Here is a 14834-nt window from a genome sequence, read left to right on the forward strand (position 1 = left end):
ACGCACCAAGAGAGCCACTATTTCTGGAACTGGGCTGTGAATTCAAGAAGCTTCAATCCAGGGGTCAGGGAGCTGCATTTAAGAAACTGCTTTCACCACTGCCACGGCCTCTGGGCCATCTGGAAGCTGGAGAGAATGCCGGACACCTGACACCAGAGAGCTGCTGCACAAACACCTCCTGTTCTTGCAGCCTTGCTAGCGGGCAGGAACAGCCAAAAGGGGGCAGGAAAAAGATGAAATAAATTTAAAAAACAATAATAGCAACAACAACCAACACTTACATAGTGCTTATTATGTGGCAGGTACTGTCCTATTGTGTCCCTATTTTATAAATGAAGCACAGAAACGACTGAGTCTCACTTTAGCTCCCAGTCTTGCCTGCGTGAATCTAATTTGCCTGTTCCACGTGCAAATGCTGCGAGGGAGGGAACTGTATTTGTTGGCTTTCCAACCTCCCCATCTAGGAGGGTGGAATGGAAGCTGAGAGCCCGGCCACAGGGTCATCACTGCCGCTGTCACCTCTCCATCAATGCTAGGATCTGCCACCAGCATTATCCATCACCTTAACCACCACCAAGTCAATTACCGGTCCCGTCGCCTCCTCCACCGACATCAAGATCTGACAGAGCTGTCATCTTTCCATCACTTGACAACGTCACCATCAATGTCATTACCACCACTGCCGTGATTATCCCCATTACCTCCAGCCCCAGCAGCAGGGTGGTGTCAAGGGACCAATGAAGTCACTTCCTCGCCTTGGCTCTCCCAGAGCTAATTGCTTAATGAGATGGTTGTAGCTCTGAGCTATTAGTTACAAGCCTGGGATGGTTCATACATGGGAGGGGTCTTCAGCTGTGAGTGTGAGTGAGAAGGTCCAAGATAGGCCTCATCCATCCCCCTGCTTTTGTGGTGGAGAAAAGCAACATACAGTGGGGCCTTTTCGAGTGTCCTGACTAATGAGTTTTTCGAGATACGAGTCGTCACTCAGCCGATTTTTTGCTTTGAGTTGCGAGCTAAAATTTGCGTTACGAGCCAGCTTCAGATACCCCACCGCTCGTTGGCGCAGCGAACGTCACAGTGAACGCCACAACATCAGCCCAGCATTCAATTCATTGTGATGGTGAAAATTGATTTGACATACGAGTAATTTGAGTTATGAGCTCCGTCACGGAACGAATTAAACTCGTAAGTCAAGGCCCCACTGTAGTGTAGTACAGTACAGAGGGCTGCTAGTCAGCTTAGGTCAGCTCAGACAAGTGGCTTCACCTGGGTCTCGGTTTCTTCATCTGTAAAATGGAAATTATAAGAACTATCTTGCCGAAACCGGTTTGGCTCAGTGGATAGAGCGTCGGCCTGCGGACTAAAAGGTCCTGGGTTCGATTCCGGTCAAGGGCATGTACCTGGGTTGCGGGCACATCCCCAGTAGGGGTGTGCAGGAGGCAGCTGATTGATGTTTCTCTCTCATCGATGTTTCCAACTCTCTATCTCTCTCCCTTCCTCTCTGTAAAAAATCAATAAAATATATTAAAAAAAAAAAAAAAGAACTATCTTATACAGCAGTGATTCTCAGCCTTGGCTGTACATTAGAATCACCTGGGAATCTTTTTAAAATCCTGATTTCTGGGTCTCATCCTCCGGAAATTCTGTTTCTTTGTTATGGGCTGGGGCCACAACATTAGTAACAAAGAAACAGAATTTCTGGAGGATGAGACCCAGAAATCAGGATTTTAAAAAGATTCCCAGGTGATTCTAATGCGCAGCCAAGGTCGAGAACCACTGTTATAGAGGAATGTGGAGATTAACGGTAATGTAAATAAAGAAGCTGCTACAGTTCTCAGTGCCCAGGAGCCTCTCAAATGGAAGTCGCTAATATCTTTTATTTATTTTATAAAATGCTTATACAGGGTGGTGTAAAAGTAGGTCTACAGTTATGACTACACAAAACAGATAATTCTTGTATTATTATTTATTAATTATTGTACTATTTTCCATACGAACAACTGTAAATCTATTTCTGTCCCACCCTGTTTAGTGCTCACTTTGTGCCAGGCATTATTCTGAGCACTTTACACTTTTCAGTTCATCAACTGGCACTTCCTGAGAACCCTAAGGGAGAGGTACCCATGTTACAGATGAGGAAACGGGCACAGAGAGGTAAAGGAGCTTACCTAAGTTTGCACAGCTGGTTAGTGACGGAGCTGGGATTTTAACACAGGGAGTCTAGCTGAAGTCTGAGCGAGAAGTGGTTGGACTTGGGATGGACAGGGTAGAGCCAACAGGACATACATATGGATTGGCTGAGACAGGGAGAGATGCCACATGGATAAGGCCTGTGAATCGAACTCCTGGCTTTTATATGATTATTTGATTACTTTCTGTTTGAAGAGTCCTTGGTTAGTCTGTGTTTTTTTTTTAAACTTTTTGTTGTTGTTAATCCTCACCCGAGGATATTTTTCCATTTATTTATATTGTTTAAATTTAAATTCTTTATTGTTTAAAGTATTACATATGTCTCCTTTTCCCCCCATTGACCTCTCCCTGGTCCATTTAATTTTAGTGAGAGTGGAAGGGAGGAGGAGAGACAGAGAGAAACATTGATGTGTCTCACATTGATTGGTTGCTTCCTGCACTCGCCCTGACCAGGGCGGGGAATGGTGCCCTTGACCGGAATCGAACCCTGAATGCTTTAATCTGAGGGCCAGTGCTCCATCCACTGAGCCAAACCGGCTAGGGTGGTTGGTCTATTTTTGCTCACTGCACTTAGTAGAGTGCCCTGCACACGGTAGCTGCTTTGTGACTGTTTGTTGAGTGACTGAATGAAAGACATGTGGCACTTGGTAGAACTTGGCCCCTGGTCTTCCAGCTCCATGCCCAGTGCCTTTTCTTTCCTGCCAGGGTTTTGGTGAGGATCAGAAGAGATAGGGGCTTTGCAAGGGCTTTGCAAGTAGCAAAACGGAGCCCACGGGTTGGTCATTACCAAATAGCAGCTCAATAAACTCAACTCAGAGTCAGCGTAGCCTCTGGCCTGCTCTGCCTGCAAGGTGGACACCCGGCCAAGCCAGCCTGGCACATCCTCCCCTGGGGAGCAACCCTCCCCGCCAGAGTCCAAGCTTGGCATAGCTGTGCGTAACCGGGGGCCCACGTGCCCCTGTTGGTGCCCTTCAGAACCTAGGGGCCTGAGCCAGCCCCTCGCCCCTCAGGTGATGCAAAGCAGATGTGAAGGGACTAGGACTCCATGAAGGTACCTTTCCTTTTCCTGGCAGCTCGGCAGGCCTCACTCCAGGGGATTCCTTTGGCAGAGCTCTCCTTCCCCTGGGCCAGCGTCGTGGGGAAGGAGTCAGCTGGATGCTGACTTCCTGGGACCTTCACCCTACCTCATCGGTGCCCTGGGGCCAGTGCCTGCCCTGCCCTGAGGTCCAAGGTCTCCATCCCAGGCATTGGGGGTGAGAGTTATCCTTGGTGCTGCTGTGCAGGTTTGTTGAGGTTGAATTGGGGCCTCTTGTGATGCTCTCTCCTTGCCCCTCTACATTTTTCTCTCCCAGCCCTTAACCCAGTTCCTAACTCTGTGTTTACTTGTATGGTTAACTACTTGATGTCTGCTCTCTGGGTGCAGGGACAGTGTCAGGAGATACCCAGGGCCCAACACTGTGCTGGTTTGTCCAGGAGGCACTCAGGAAATGTCCAATGAATAAATGACAGTGCTCTGTAAAGTATAAACAAGGGTGATGGAAATGCTGAACTGTGACAAGTGTACAATAACTGGAGTCCGCCAGCGCATGACTGTGGCTGGGTGGGGTGTAATCTGAACAGCCTCCTCCCCACTCTGTCCCACCCCACCCCTAACCCCAGGACTTGGTAAGATTGAAAATAACAATAATAACAGCAGCTGTTTCACCCATACTACCTCATTTTAATCTGCACAACAAAATCACGAGGTACTGGCATTATTCCCATTGTAGAGATTTGCAAATTGAGGTTCAGGGAGTTCAAGGAATTTGCCCATCTATAATAATAAAAGAGTAATATGCAATCAGACCAGATGACCTTCTGGGCGAAGCTGCGGTGGCGGGGGGGGGGGGGGGCAAGCCCTTTGCACGAATTTTGTGCATCAGGCCTCTAGTAGTTAATAAATGGTGGGGCTGAGACTCAAACCCAGATTTATCTGAGGTCATGATCCTTCAGATGGTTAGCAAGGACACTCTCCTGCTCTTCTCCTCACCTTTAAACTTTTAAATCTTCCCCCATATTCATCTTGCCTTCTTCAGACTCCCTGCTCCATCCTCAGCCACTTTCAGCAGGGTCCTCTCAGAGCCTCAGAGTGTCCATCTGTAAAATGGACACACTAATCTCTGTCCATTTTGTATCAAAGGTCCATGAAGATGCTCTCTGTACATGGTCAAGGGCTGGGTCAGGTGAGGCAGAGGTAGTGGAAGACACTGCAGGGATCTACCCAAGGCCACCTGAGGCAGAGTGAGTGTGAGTGTGTGTATGTGAGGGTGTGGGTGAGTGTGAGTGTAGACCCGTCTCCAGGAAACTCTTGGAGGTCAAGAAAAGTTTCCTCTGCTTCCCATGTTAAGGCTTCCAGTTTATTAAATAAAAAAAAGTAAAAAGTGTTGCATAATACATGTTATATTTTAAGTGTTTACACTTAAACGAATGCTTTTAATACACACAAACACAATGCAATATAATTGCGCTATTCACAGGATAATTACAGGATTTATAGAAAATATTAATTCATGCTGCACTGTGGGAGGTGTGGTTGGGTGATGAGACACAGTTTCAAGTTGTCTAATGAGCGGCTCTGTGCTTGTCTCCATCGCGCACCTTTGTCACTACGCGTTGTATCCTCATTTGGGCATCCCAGTGGCCGGTAAGACCCTGCGCCATCTGGCTCCCTCCTCCAGCCCCCACCCCCTAAGTTTCTTCACTGCTCCTTGAACCAGAGCAGGCACAATCTTGCCCCCGGGCATTTGCACGTGCTTTCCCCTTTGCCTGGACACTCCTCCCTCAGATATCCTCATGGCTTACTCCTACCACATCTCTGGTCTCCTTGCACCATCCTATTTAAAATTGCAAACCATTCCCACCGTCCCTATTTCCCTGTTTATCTTTAATTTATTAGCCCTAGGACTTTTCAGTATCTCGTACACCACACACATGCACACACACAAACTCACACACTGTATTGGTTTATTTGCGGCCTCCCCAGGGCGTCTAACAGCCGAAACATAGGAGCTGCTTAATAAACATTTGTTGGAGGAAAGGATGAATGACTGGTGTCTAAGTCTCCATCCTGTACCCTCCGTGTGAGGCCCATCCCAGTTCTTTGACCTGGCTCCATGCATTGTAGGATGAAGCTCCTTCATCTCATGGGGGTCGGATGCTTGGACCCCAAGGAGTCTCCTGATGCTGCCATCTCAGAGGTGCTGACTTAAGCCTGCTGGATGCTGTGGTCCCCTCAGCACTGGGTCTCAGACCATTTTCCGCTTGGATTCTGGGGCCCTGATACTGGCCGCTGGTGGTCATCCTCCTGAAGTTCATCTAGTGGTGGGGAGACCTCACAGTTACTGTGTACCAGGCTCTGTCTCGTTCCATTCTTATTCCCGTTCTGTGGATGAGGAATCTGAGGCATAGGCGAGGGAGGGATTGTTTCCAATGGCTCACTTGATGGCTTCCCTGCAAACCTCCCTTACTCCCTTTACGTTCCTCATTGAGGCTTAGAATTCGTGTGCACACCATGCAGGCCCTCCTCTCCAGGCACTTGCTCATGTGGCCTCTACCTGGAGTGTCTTTCCCCTACCTTCCTTCATAGTTCTCAGCTCTGCTGCCTCATCCCTCCCCAGGAAGCCTGCCATGAGGCCCTTTGGGCTCCCAAAGCTCCTTAGTTCCCTCTGGCAAAGCGCCGAGAGGAGATGAGGGTGGCAGGGTGGGGGGACAGGAACCACTTTTGCCCTCTATCAATCTGCCTTACGAGGCTGTCAGCACCTTCAGGGCAGGGACTAATTTGTGTTTAAAACCTTGTATTATTCATTGATTTATTACTTCACTCATGAATGTTTATTGGGACCTATTCTGTGTTCTGAGATCAAGTTAGAGCTCTGGAGACACACAGTGAAGAAGACAGACTAGGCCCCTACTCTCAGGAAGCCCACAGTCTTAGTGGGAGACTGGCACCTGACAAGTGAGTCAGGCCAGACAAACGGTGATTGGCGCTGTGGAAGGGATTAATGGGATCAAGACAGAGGATTACAGGAGCTACCAGTGCCCCATAGAAGGTCTGGCCCCCCAAACATACTGGAATAGAGCTGAAAGGTCCCAGGGCCAGCTGATATTTAGAGCAGGGCCACCTGCCTCACTGTCCCTCTCCTGTTCAGCGAGAAGCCCTTCTGGTCAGCTTCCTAGCTGTGTGGCCTTGGAAAACGCCTTCACCTCTCCGTGCCTCCGTTTCCTCATCTGTAAAATGGTATTAAGTGGTACCTACCTTTCAAGGCTGTTCCAAGAATTAGACATGCTAATGTCCTAAAAAGGGCTGAGCACTGAGCCTGGAATACAGTCAGTGCTCAATAAATGGGAAGGGAGAGGTGAGGATGAAGAGGCTGAAGACCAGGAATGTTGGAGAAGTGTTGGCTTGGCTCCCTCTGAACCTTGAACATACTAGTAGGGGCTCTGCTCAGCCTGGGTGGGCAGTTTCAGCAATGGCCACAAGGTGACGCCTGAATCCCAGTTATCAGGGAGTCAGCAATTCTTAGCTGATGAAACTGTTTGGGGGCCAGAGAAGCAGATGGACTCCTGTGGCTTGGGATGAGTTGGGGTTGGGGTGGGGACTTGAGGCTCCTTGAGATCCAGCCTCTCTCTCCCTTTGGTTTTCTCTTGGAGTTTCCCTGTTTGTTTCCAGGCACACCCGCCTTTCCCTTCAACTCCCCCAGCATCTGTGCCCAGGCTCCTGCTAAGTAAGTCCTGCTTTTTTTTTTTTAAAAAAATATATTTTATTGATTTTTTACAGAGAGGAAGGGAGAGGGATAGAGAGTTAGAAACATCAATGAGAGAGAAACATCAATCAGCTGCCTCCTGCACACCCCCTACTGGGCATGTGCCTGCAACCAAGGTACATGCCCTTGGCCTGAATCGAACCTGGGACCTTTCAGTCCGCAGGCTGATGCTCTATCCACTGAGCCAAACCGGTTACGGCAAGTCCTGCTTCTTGTCCACTTGATGAGGGGCCCCTCAGCCACCTACTCTTTCCTTCTCATTCATGAGCCAGGCAGGGAGAATGAACCAACACTTCCTGTGGGCCTGGCAGGGTGCAGAGCCAGAGGAAATGACCCTGTTCCTGTATGTAGCATCCTGGAGGTGGTGCGGGTGGGGGTTGGGTGGGGGGGAGGTGGGGGGGGGGAGGTAGGACTAGGAACTAAAAGAGGGAAATGGAAGACATGCAGTAGTTACTTAAGACTTCCTTCCCATCTGTATGTTCAACACATACGAAATATTATCCTCATTTCACAGATGTGGAAACTGAGTCCCAGGAGTGTTATATCCCATGTAGGTCCGCCCTGCTTCCTGTTCCGACCTTTCACCAGCAGTGAGGTGTGGTTCAAATTAATGATATTCACAAATTCATTCAACCGAGCTCTGCAGATCCAGAGAGAAGCAGAGCTGCCCCCTGCCCCGGGAGCTGGCATCCTGGAGGAAGAGGCTGGCAGGGCAGCTTGTCCTTGAAATCTGTGCTGGGCACAGTGGGGACCCAGAGAATGCTTTTGCTGGTGCTACCTGACAGGTGGGGGGCAGGAAGGGAAGGGAGGTGTGACTTCGTACATTTCTTGGGAACCAAGAACCTGCTCAAGTATAATTTTTAAAAAGGAAAACTCTTGGGCCCTAACCGGTTTGGCTCAGTGGATAGAGCATCGGCCTGGGGACTGAAGGGTCCCAGGTTTGATTCTGGTCAAGGGCACGTACCTTGGTTGCGGGCTCGATCCCCAGTAGGGGGCGTACAGGAGGCAGCTGATCCTGACCGACGTTTCTCTCTCATCAATATTTCTAACTTTCTATCCGTCTCCCTTTCTCTCTGTAAAAATCAATAAAAAAATATTTTTAAGGAAGGTAAAATCTTGGCCCTCATACAAATAAAAAGTAAACACATGTCAAAGATTTTCTTGAGCTCATTCAGCCAGCAAGATGCTGAAAACAGCATCTGGACAAAATTCCTTTGCACGGCTGTGAACAGTAACCACTTGTATTGTAATCTGTTTTGAACAAGCTACCTCTATTCCTATGGCGTTTTAAAGTCAGTCAAAGGTAATCAATCTTACGCACCTTTAAAGAATCGAATCATCATCAGCGGACGCCTAGCGGGGAAAGCCCTCCTCTGAAGGGAAAAGCAGGAATCTCTTTTTCCTTTTCCAAGGCTTTGCTCTGTTTTCTGGACTGACCCTCTGGGATAAATCAGGTAAATGCTGTTCCCGGAGAGAGACTCCTCCCGCATCCTTGTGACAGGCTCCCGGCTCTATAGGAGCTGGCCAGTCAGTGCCCGCCAGCAGGTGGCGCTGAGGCAAACCTCATCAGGGGCTGGGAGCTGAGGGGTAGCTCCCAATTTTCGACCATTGCCAGCCTCTAGGAGTTAGGTTTTATGATTTCACAATTTCTTTTTTTAAAAAAATATATTTCATTGATTTTTTTTTCTTTTTTTACAGAGAGGAAGAGAGAGGGGTAGAGAGTTAGAAACATCGATGAGAGAGACACATCGAGGTACATGCCCTTGACCGGAATCGAACCTGGGACCCTTCAGTCCGCAGGCTGATGCTCTACCCACTGAGCCAAACCATTTAGGGCTGGTTTCACAATTTCACAGTGCCGTTTCCCCGAATGGTTTCACCTGGAGTCATGAATTCATTCACCGATTCAGCCCCATCAATCATATTCCTGAGAGCCTCCGGACAGATTTATGAGTGTCAAAACATCAGTCCTTGTCTTTGTTGGCCTGGCTTTGCTGCCAGGACTCAGCCTAAATTCTGAAATCTCAGGGTCTCGCTCCACCCCTGCTCTGCCTACCAGTGTGTCACTGGAAAATGCACCTCATCAGAGGTTGAATAAAGGCATTACTCCTATAATCTCCTTATTTTTAAAATTTTATTTTTATTGATTTCAGAGAGGAAGGAAGAGGGAGAGAGCGATAGAAACATCAACGATGAGATAGAATCATCAATTGGCTGCCTCCTGCATGCCCTGCCCCCCACTGGGGATGGAGCCCACAACCTGGGCATGTGCACTGAGTGGGAATTGAACCATGACCTCCTGGTTCATAGGTCTACACTGAGCCATGCCGGGTCGGGCTATAATTTCATTATTCCTATTTTCCAGGTGGGAAAGCAGACTCCTCCTCTTCTGGGGCTGTCTTGGCTGAGTGTGCGGGAAGGCCGTGCCTCCATCCTTCTTTGCTGCACCCTGACAATGCTGAGGACCGAGCATGGCTGGTACCACCCAGACCTCGTCCTTTCTCTGGCTTTCCTATCAGCCTACACTCACAGAGGCCTGAAGCAGAAAAAGCACCTCTCCAGCTCTTCCCAGGTCTAAAAGTTCTCCAGAATGTAGTGGGAATAACTACAAGCTCAGTCTCACCCAACTCAGTAGTCAAGGTTCTCTGGAGTGACCTCACTTCCCTATTCAGCTGAGACCCCTGCTCTGGGATGGGGACAGCTGGCCCAGGGATGGGGAGTGGCAGGCAGGGTCCTGAAAGCCATCGTGATGGTAAGGTCTGTGCTGGGACACAAGAGTGATGGTGGGGGCTGTAGTGTGGGGCCACCCAAGGGTGCATTTATCCCACTAGGGACTGGGCAGAGGTCCCCAGGAGGGTCCTACCCTGGCTTCTTGGCACTTCTCTGCATGCTGAGCCCAGGATTGTGGGAGAAAATCTTCCTCCCATCATGGGAGGTGGGGAGTGAGCTTGGGTGAGGGTCCCTGCCCCCCCACCATGACTATAACATCAGGAGCGCAGAGGTCACCACAATGCTGTTGCCAAGCCCATCAGAAATTTCCCCAAAGAGGAACCTTTGAGAGAAAGGAGTGGTACTATTTAGGAGGTGGACCCTGGGGGTAAAGGTCTCTGAGTACCTTGGGCCTGCAGGCAGTGAGATGTGGTGGGGATGAAGTAGAGAGGGTAGAGTGAGAAGCATGTGGAAAAGTAGAAGGCAGAAAAGAGAAGCATCAGGAGCCCTCAGAGGCCTGCCTTTCCCTGAGGGACATGGCAAGCCCAGACAGGCCAGGAGCAGTCCCCACGCTATGAGCACACCCGGAGTCTCCCTTGCTTTCCCGGGAAGCATGCAGACTGACTCAGCATTGCAGGACAGCTTGTACCGAAGGCCTGGACTTCTTGTTCTAAGAAATTGGGACACCCCTGAGCCACTCCTTTAGGACGGGTCCCTGGGTGTCTTGTGAAGGCAATATTTCCCGTCCTCAGAGGTGCTCTGAGAAACTGCTGAAGCTTCTGATTTGGGGAAGGCTGTGCAGCTGAGACTGGGTCCCCTCCGTGGTCTAGACCAGATTTTCTGGTTTCTTCCTTTACTAGAAAAACTAACCATGATGGCTTCCTTTGGATGGATAGGCACTCTGGGATGCTTGGACCTACCTCAGGAAAAAAAGAAGGTGGATCTTTGACGATCACTGTGCTGGGCACTCAGAAATCCTGGTATTTTGAATATCAGGGGAGTTGTGACTTTATTTTGGCTCTCAGGAAGATGAAGCCGGACATACCCTAAAAGGACATGGAAGTTAGCAGCTCTTTCCAAGGATTTGGGAACCCTGCCCTCAACAGCCAGAGGAGCCCCCTCCCCCTTATCTCCTATATAGGAGAAGGTGGGGGCGTCTGCATGGCTGTCTTTGGTGCCTGAGATCCCTTGAGGCGAGTCTGAGCCACACCATCTTATCCTGTCATTCATTTTGTGACTTCTTTCTGCCGATATTCCAAGTCCAGCACATCCTCATCCTCAGTTATGTGAGTTACCTATCGCTAGGCCACTGACTACCCCCAAACTTAGCCACAATAAACATGTATTCTCTCACACAGCTTCTGCGGCCCAGAATCCAGGAGCAGCTCAGCTGGTGGTTCTGACTCAGGGTTTCTCATGAAGTGTGGTCGACATGTCACTCACAGAGAGATGGCTGGCAGGAAGCTTTAATTCCTTGCGTCATGGGCCTCTCCAGAGGGCTGCGGTGTATCCTCACAACATGGCGGCTGGCTTCTCCATCCAGGAGAGTGAGGCTGGATATAGTCTTGAAAATCACATACCATCTCTCCTGTCGTATCCTGTTGGTCACCCAGGTCAGCCCTATTTAACGTGGGAGGGGCCTATATAAGGACCTGACCAATAGGAGGTGGGGGTTTCTGGGGACAGTGGAGGCTGGCTACCACACCAGCCTTCAGGGAAATCTTCAGAAATATGAAACTCATACCCTGAGGTTTCCCTGTCTCGCAGCCTTTGGCATCTCAAGATTTCCTCAGGAAACTGACTAGATGCACCCATTTCTTAGGGACAGTCCAGTCTGGGATCATAGAGACAACCTCAAACCCACTAACTCTGACCCCATCTCACTCTGCCAGCCTGTAGCAGTTAAGGTGCTTTTGGAAGCCAGGGACTGAAGCTGATTCAGCCAAAAGTAGAATATACTGGAAGATTGCCAGAGTTTGTCACAGGATGGAGGGAAGCTGAAGAGCCAGGATCCAGGAAGGGCAGGGACCAGGCAACGCTGTAGAGCATTAACAGCGGGTTTGTGGCCTATCACTATGGAGCACAGCCATCAGTGGACTTAATACTAAAGCCCTCTGCCTCTGCTCCAATTTCCTGGCAGAGAGAATCTGATTGGTCCAACTGGAGTCAGGTGCCCACCCTGGGTCCAATCAGCAACAAGTGGGGAAGGGGGGCAGGTCCTAGAGCCAATAATATTGCTGAGGGCTGAGAGACTCATTAAGAGATATCTATTCAGGGAAGAGGATGGTTCTATGCAACAGTAAAGTAACTGAAATATTAGGGAGCTCCAAGATCACATTGCATCCCCTTCATTCTAGAATCTCCCTGGGACTTTGAGAAGCTCACTTATTCAAGAAGCTTTCCTCTTGCTTATTCTTCCCCACTGAATACTCTGCCTGGAGTCTTGCACCAGCTTATGGGCTTCAAAGTCACTTCAAAATGTGGTTCAAAGGCTACCTACTTCAGAATCGTCTGGGAAGCTGGTTAGAAATCCAGGTTATAGGGATTGGGGCTGGGACTCTGTATTTAAACCCACTCCACAGGTGATCCTAACACACAGCAAAGGGTGAGAAGCACCACCTTAGAGGGCTTCAGATGTAGCCTCATCCCAGCTGGCATGAGCCCCACAAGATGGTACAACTCTCTGGAAGGCCAATTCTTCACCCCCATCCCCTCCACTATCTCCTGACAATTTATTTGATGTGTCCCAGCCCTTTCTGGAGATTCTCATGCCCCTCTCCTAGCAGGAGTACTGCCCCGTGGGACACGCACCTTGTGTTCTGACCCTCAGCCGAGTCCATTTCCCTCCCCGCCACCTTCATGCTCCTTCTGTTCTGATTCTCTCCAATACTCTTTTAAATTTAAGTTTACCATTTAAAAACCTTTTATATTTACATAAATAATCTGAAATACTTCCTTGAAGTTAGGTGATAAATAACCAAATAAAGGAAAGAATTTCGATTATCCCTGTTCCTAGGGTGTTATTAGTCCCTGTGCAGATGGGCCTAATGAGCATTGCACGGGGATGTCTAATTATCCTTAATGAGCTTCCAAAATTCATGGGGCATGAGAGGGTGAGGTTGATTGTTACCCAAATGACTCAGTGAATCAAGTCTCCTGGTATCTACACCCATCATGTTGACTCTTGGCTTGACCATGTGACATGCTTTGGCCAGTGGAGTATCGGCAACCGTGACACAAACAGAGCTGTGATGAGTGCTGTGCTTTGAGACTTCCTCTTGGAACTCTCATGGAACCACCATGTGAGGAAACCTAGCTTGGACGATCTTCCTAGGAGATGAAGGACTTCATGGAGAGGGAGGCCTAGCCATCCTCACTGTCCCAGCTGAACCCAGCCCTCCGCTATTCCTCTAACTCGGTAGTTGGCAAACTGCGGCTCTCAAGCCACATGCGGCTCTTTGGCCCCTTGAGTGTGGCTCTTCCACAAAATGCCGACTTCTGTGCATGGGCCACAAAGTTTCAATCGCACTGTACATGCGCGCCCGCACATGTGGTATTTTGTGGAAGAGCCACACTCAAGGGGCCAAAGAGCCTCATGTGGCTCGCGAACTGCAGTTTGCCTACCACTGCTCTAACTGAATGCAGCTGCACAAACAAGCCCTGGAAATATCAGCATAAGAATGCAACCAACCACAGAATTATTATAAGAAATAATAAATCATTGTTTTAAGTCCTAAATTTTGGGTGTTTTGTTATGCAGCAATAGTCAACTGATACATAGGGTCATAATACTAACCACAGAACAGTATTTCTGTGCCACTAATTCCACCTGGTACTCTGTAGCCTCATAAAGATCTACAGTAGGGGAGCAACCCCAGACACAGTGATTTAAAGAAGATTGTTCCTTTTTCTTGAATTTAGAGGTCAGAAGTAGGTGGTTCAGGGCTGGTGGGACAACTTTGCCCACCCTCCAAATGGCTTTGGATCCAAGGTGACTGTTCCAGCTCTTGCTATCTTCCCACCAGTTAGAAGAGAGAAGAGTGAAGGGAGGGCATGTCCATTCCTTTTAAGGGCCAATCCTGAATGTAGCACACATCACTTCTATTTCCATTCCCTTGGCTTGAACTTGGCCATATGGCTTCACCTACTTGGAAAGGAAATATAGTTTCTAGCTAGGCAGCATGTGCCAGCTAAAATATTGCAGTTCTTTTTTTTTAATTTAAGGAGAAACTAAATATTTGAGAATAATCAGCAATCCATGACACAGTCTGCCTCCTTTGTAAGTACTCTCATCAATAAATATGAGTGTTCCATAGACTAATGTACCAATTGGTTAGGATGCTTTGGGCTGCAAATAACAATACTCAACTACAAGTTGTCTAAGAGTTGGAAGTTTTACTGTCTTCACACTTGATCTTTGCCAAGAGGAGATTATTATGAACTTAGGAGGTCTTGAGGTAGACATTTTTGAATCAATACTCCTTTCTTCTTTCTGCCTTCCCATCTTCTGTGTTGAGGGTCCCTTCTTCACGGCTAGAAGATGGCTACAGTGGCTCCAAGCATCATAATCCACAGATAAAAATAACAACTGCTATCATGAATCGGGTGCTCACCAGGTGCCAGAACTGTCTAAACCAGTGGTTCTCAACCTTCCTAATGCCGCGACCCTTTCATACAGTTCCTCATGTTGTGTTGACCCTCAACCATAAAATTATTTTTGTTGCTACTTCATAACTGTAATTTTGCTACTGTTATGAATCATAATGTAAATATCTGATATGCAGGATGTATTTTCATTGTTACAAATTGAACATAATTAAAGCCTAGTGATTAATCACAAAAACAGTATGTAATTATATATGTGTTTTCTAATAGTCTTAGGCGACCCCTGTGAGAACTGCTGGTCTAAACATTTTAGGTGAATTCACTCATTTGATCATCACAACAACCCTATGAAGCAGGAACCATTATTATTTTAATTTTTCAGATGAGGAACATAAAGCAGAAAGATCAAGTAACTTGCTCAAGATCGCACAGCTAATCAGAGGCAGTTTCACACTTTTAATCCTGATTCTGAACCCTCCCCTCCCCGCTCTTCCTATTTATTTATTTATTTATTTATTTATTTATTTA

The 14834-nt window shown here is 48.2% G+C and overlaps 1 long non-coding RNA gene across 1 annotated transcript; it reads right to left on the minus strand.

Moving 5' to 3' along the window:
- Positions 1-4567: 4567 nt before the first annotated feature.
- On the minus strand, positions 4568-9211 carry LOC118676002. Its single transcript, XR_004973999.1, has 2 exons — positions 8314-9211; positions 4568-5626 (listed from the first exon to the last, which is right to left on the minus strand). It is a non-coding gene; the product is annotated as an uncharacterized LOC118676002 (long non-coding RNA).
- Between the last annotated feature and the right edge of the window lie 5623 nt (positions 9212-14834).

The sequence above is a fragment of the Myotis myotis genome, unplaced genomic scaffold (assembly GCF_014108235.1).
Source record: "Myotis myotis isolate mMyoMyo1 unplaced genomic scaffold, mMyoMyo1.p scaffold_m19_p_2, whole genome shotgun sequence".
NCBI lineage: Eukaryota > Metazoa > Chordata > Mammalia > Chiroptera > Vespertilionidae > Myotis > Myotis myotis.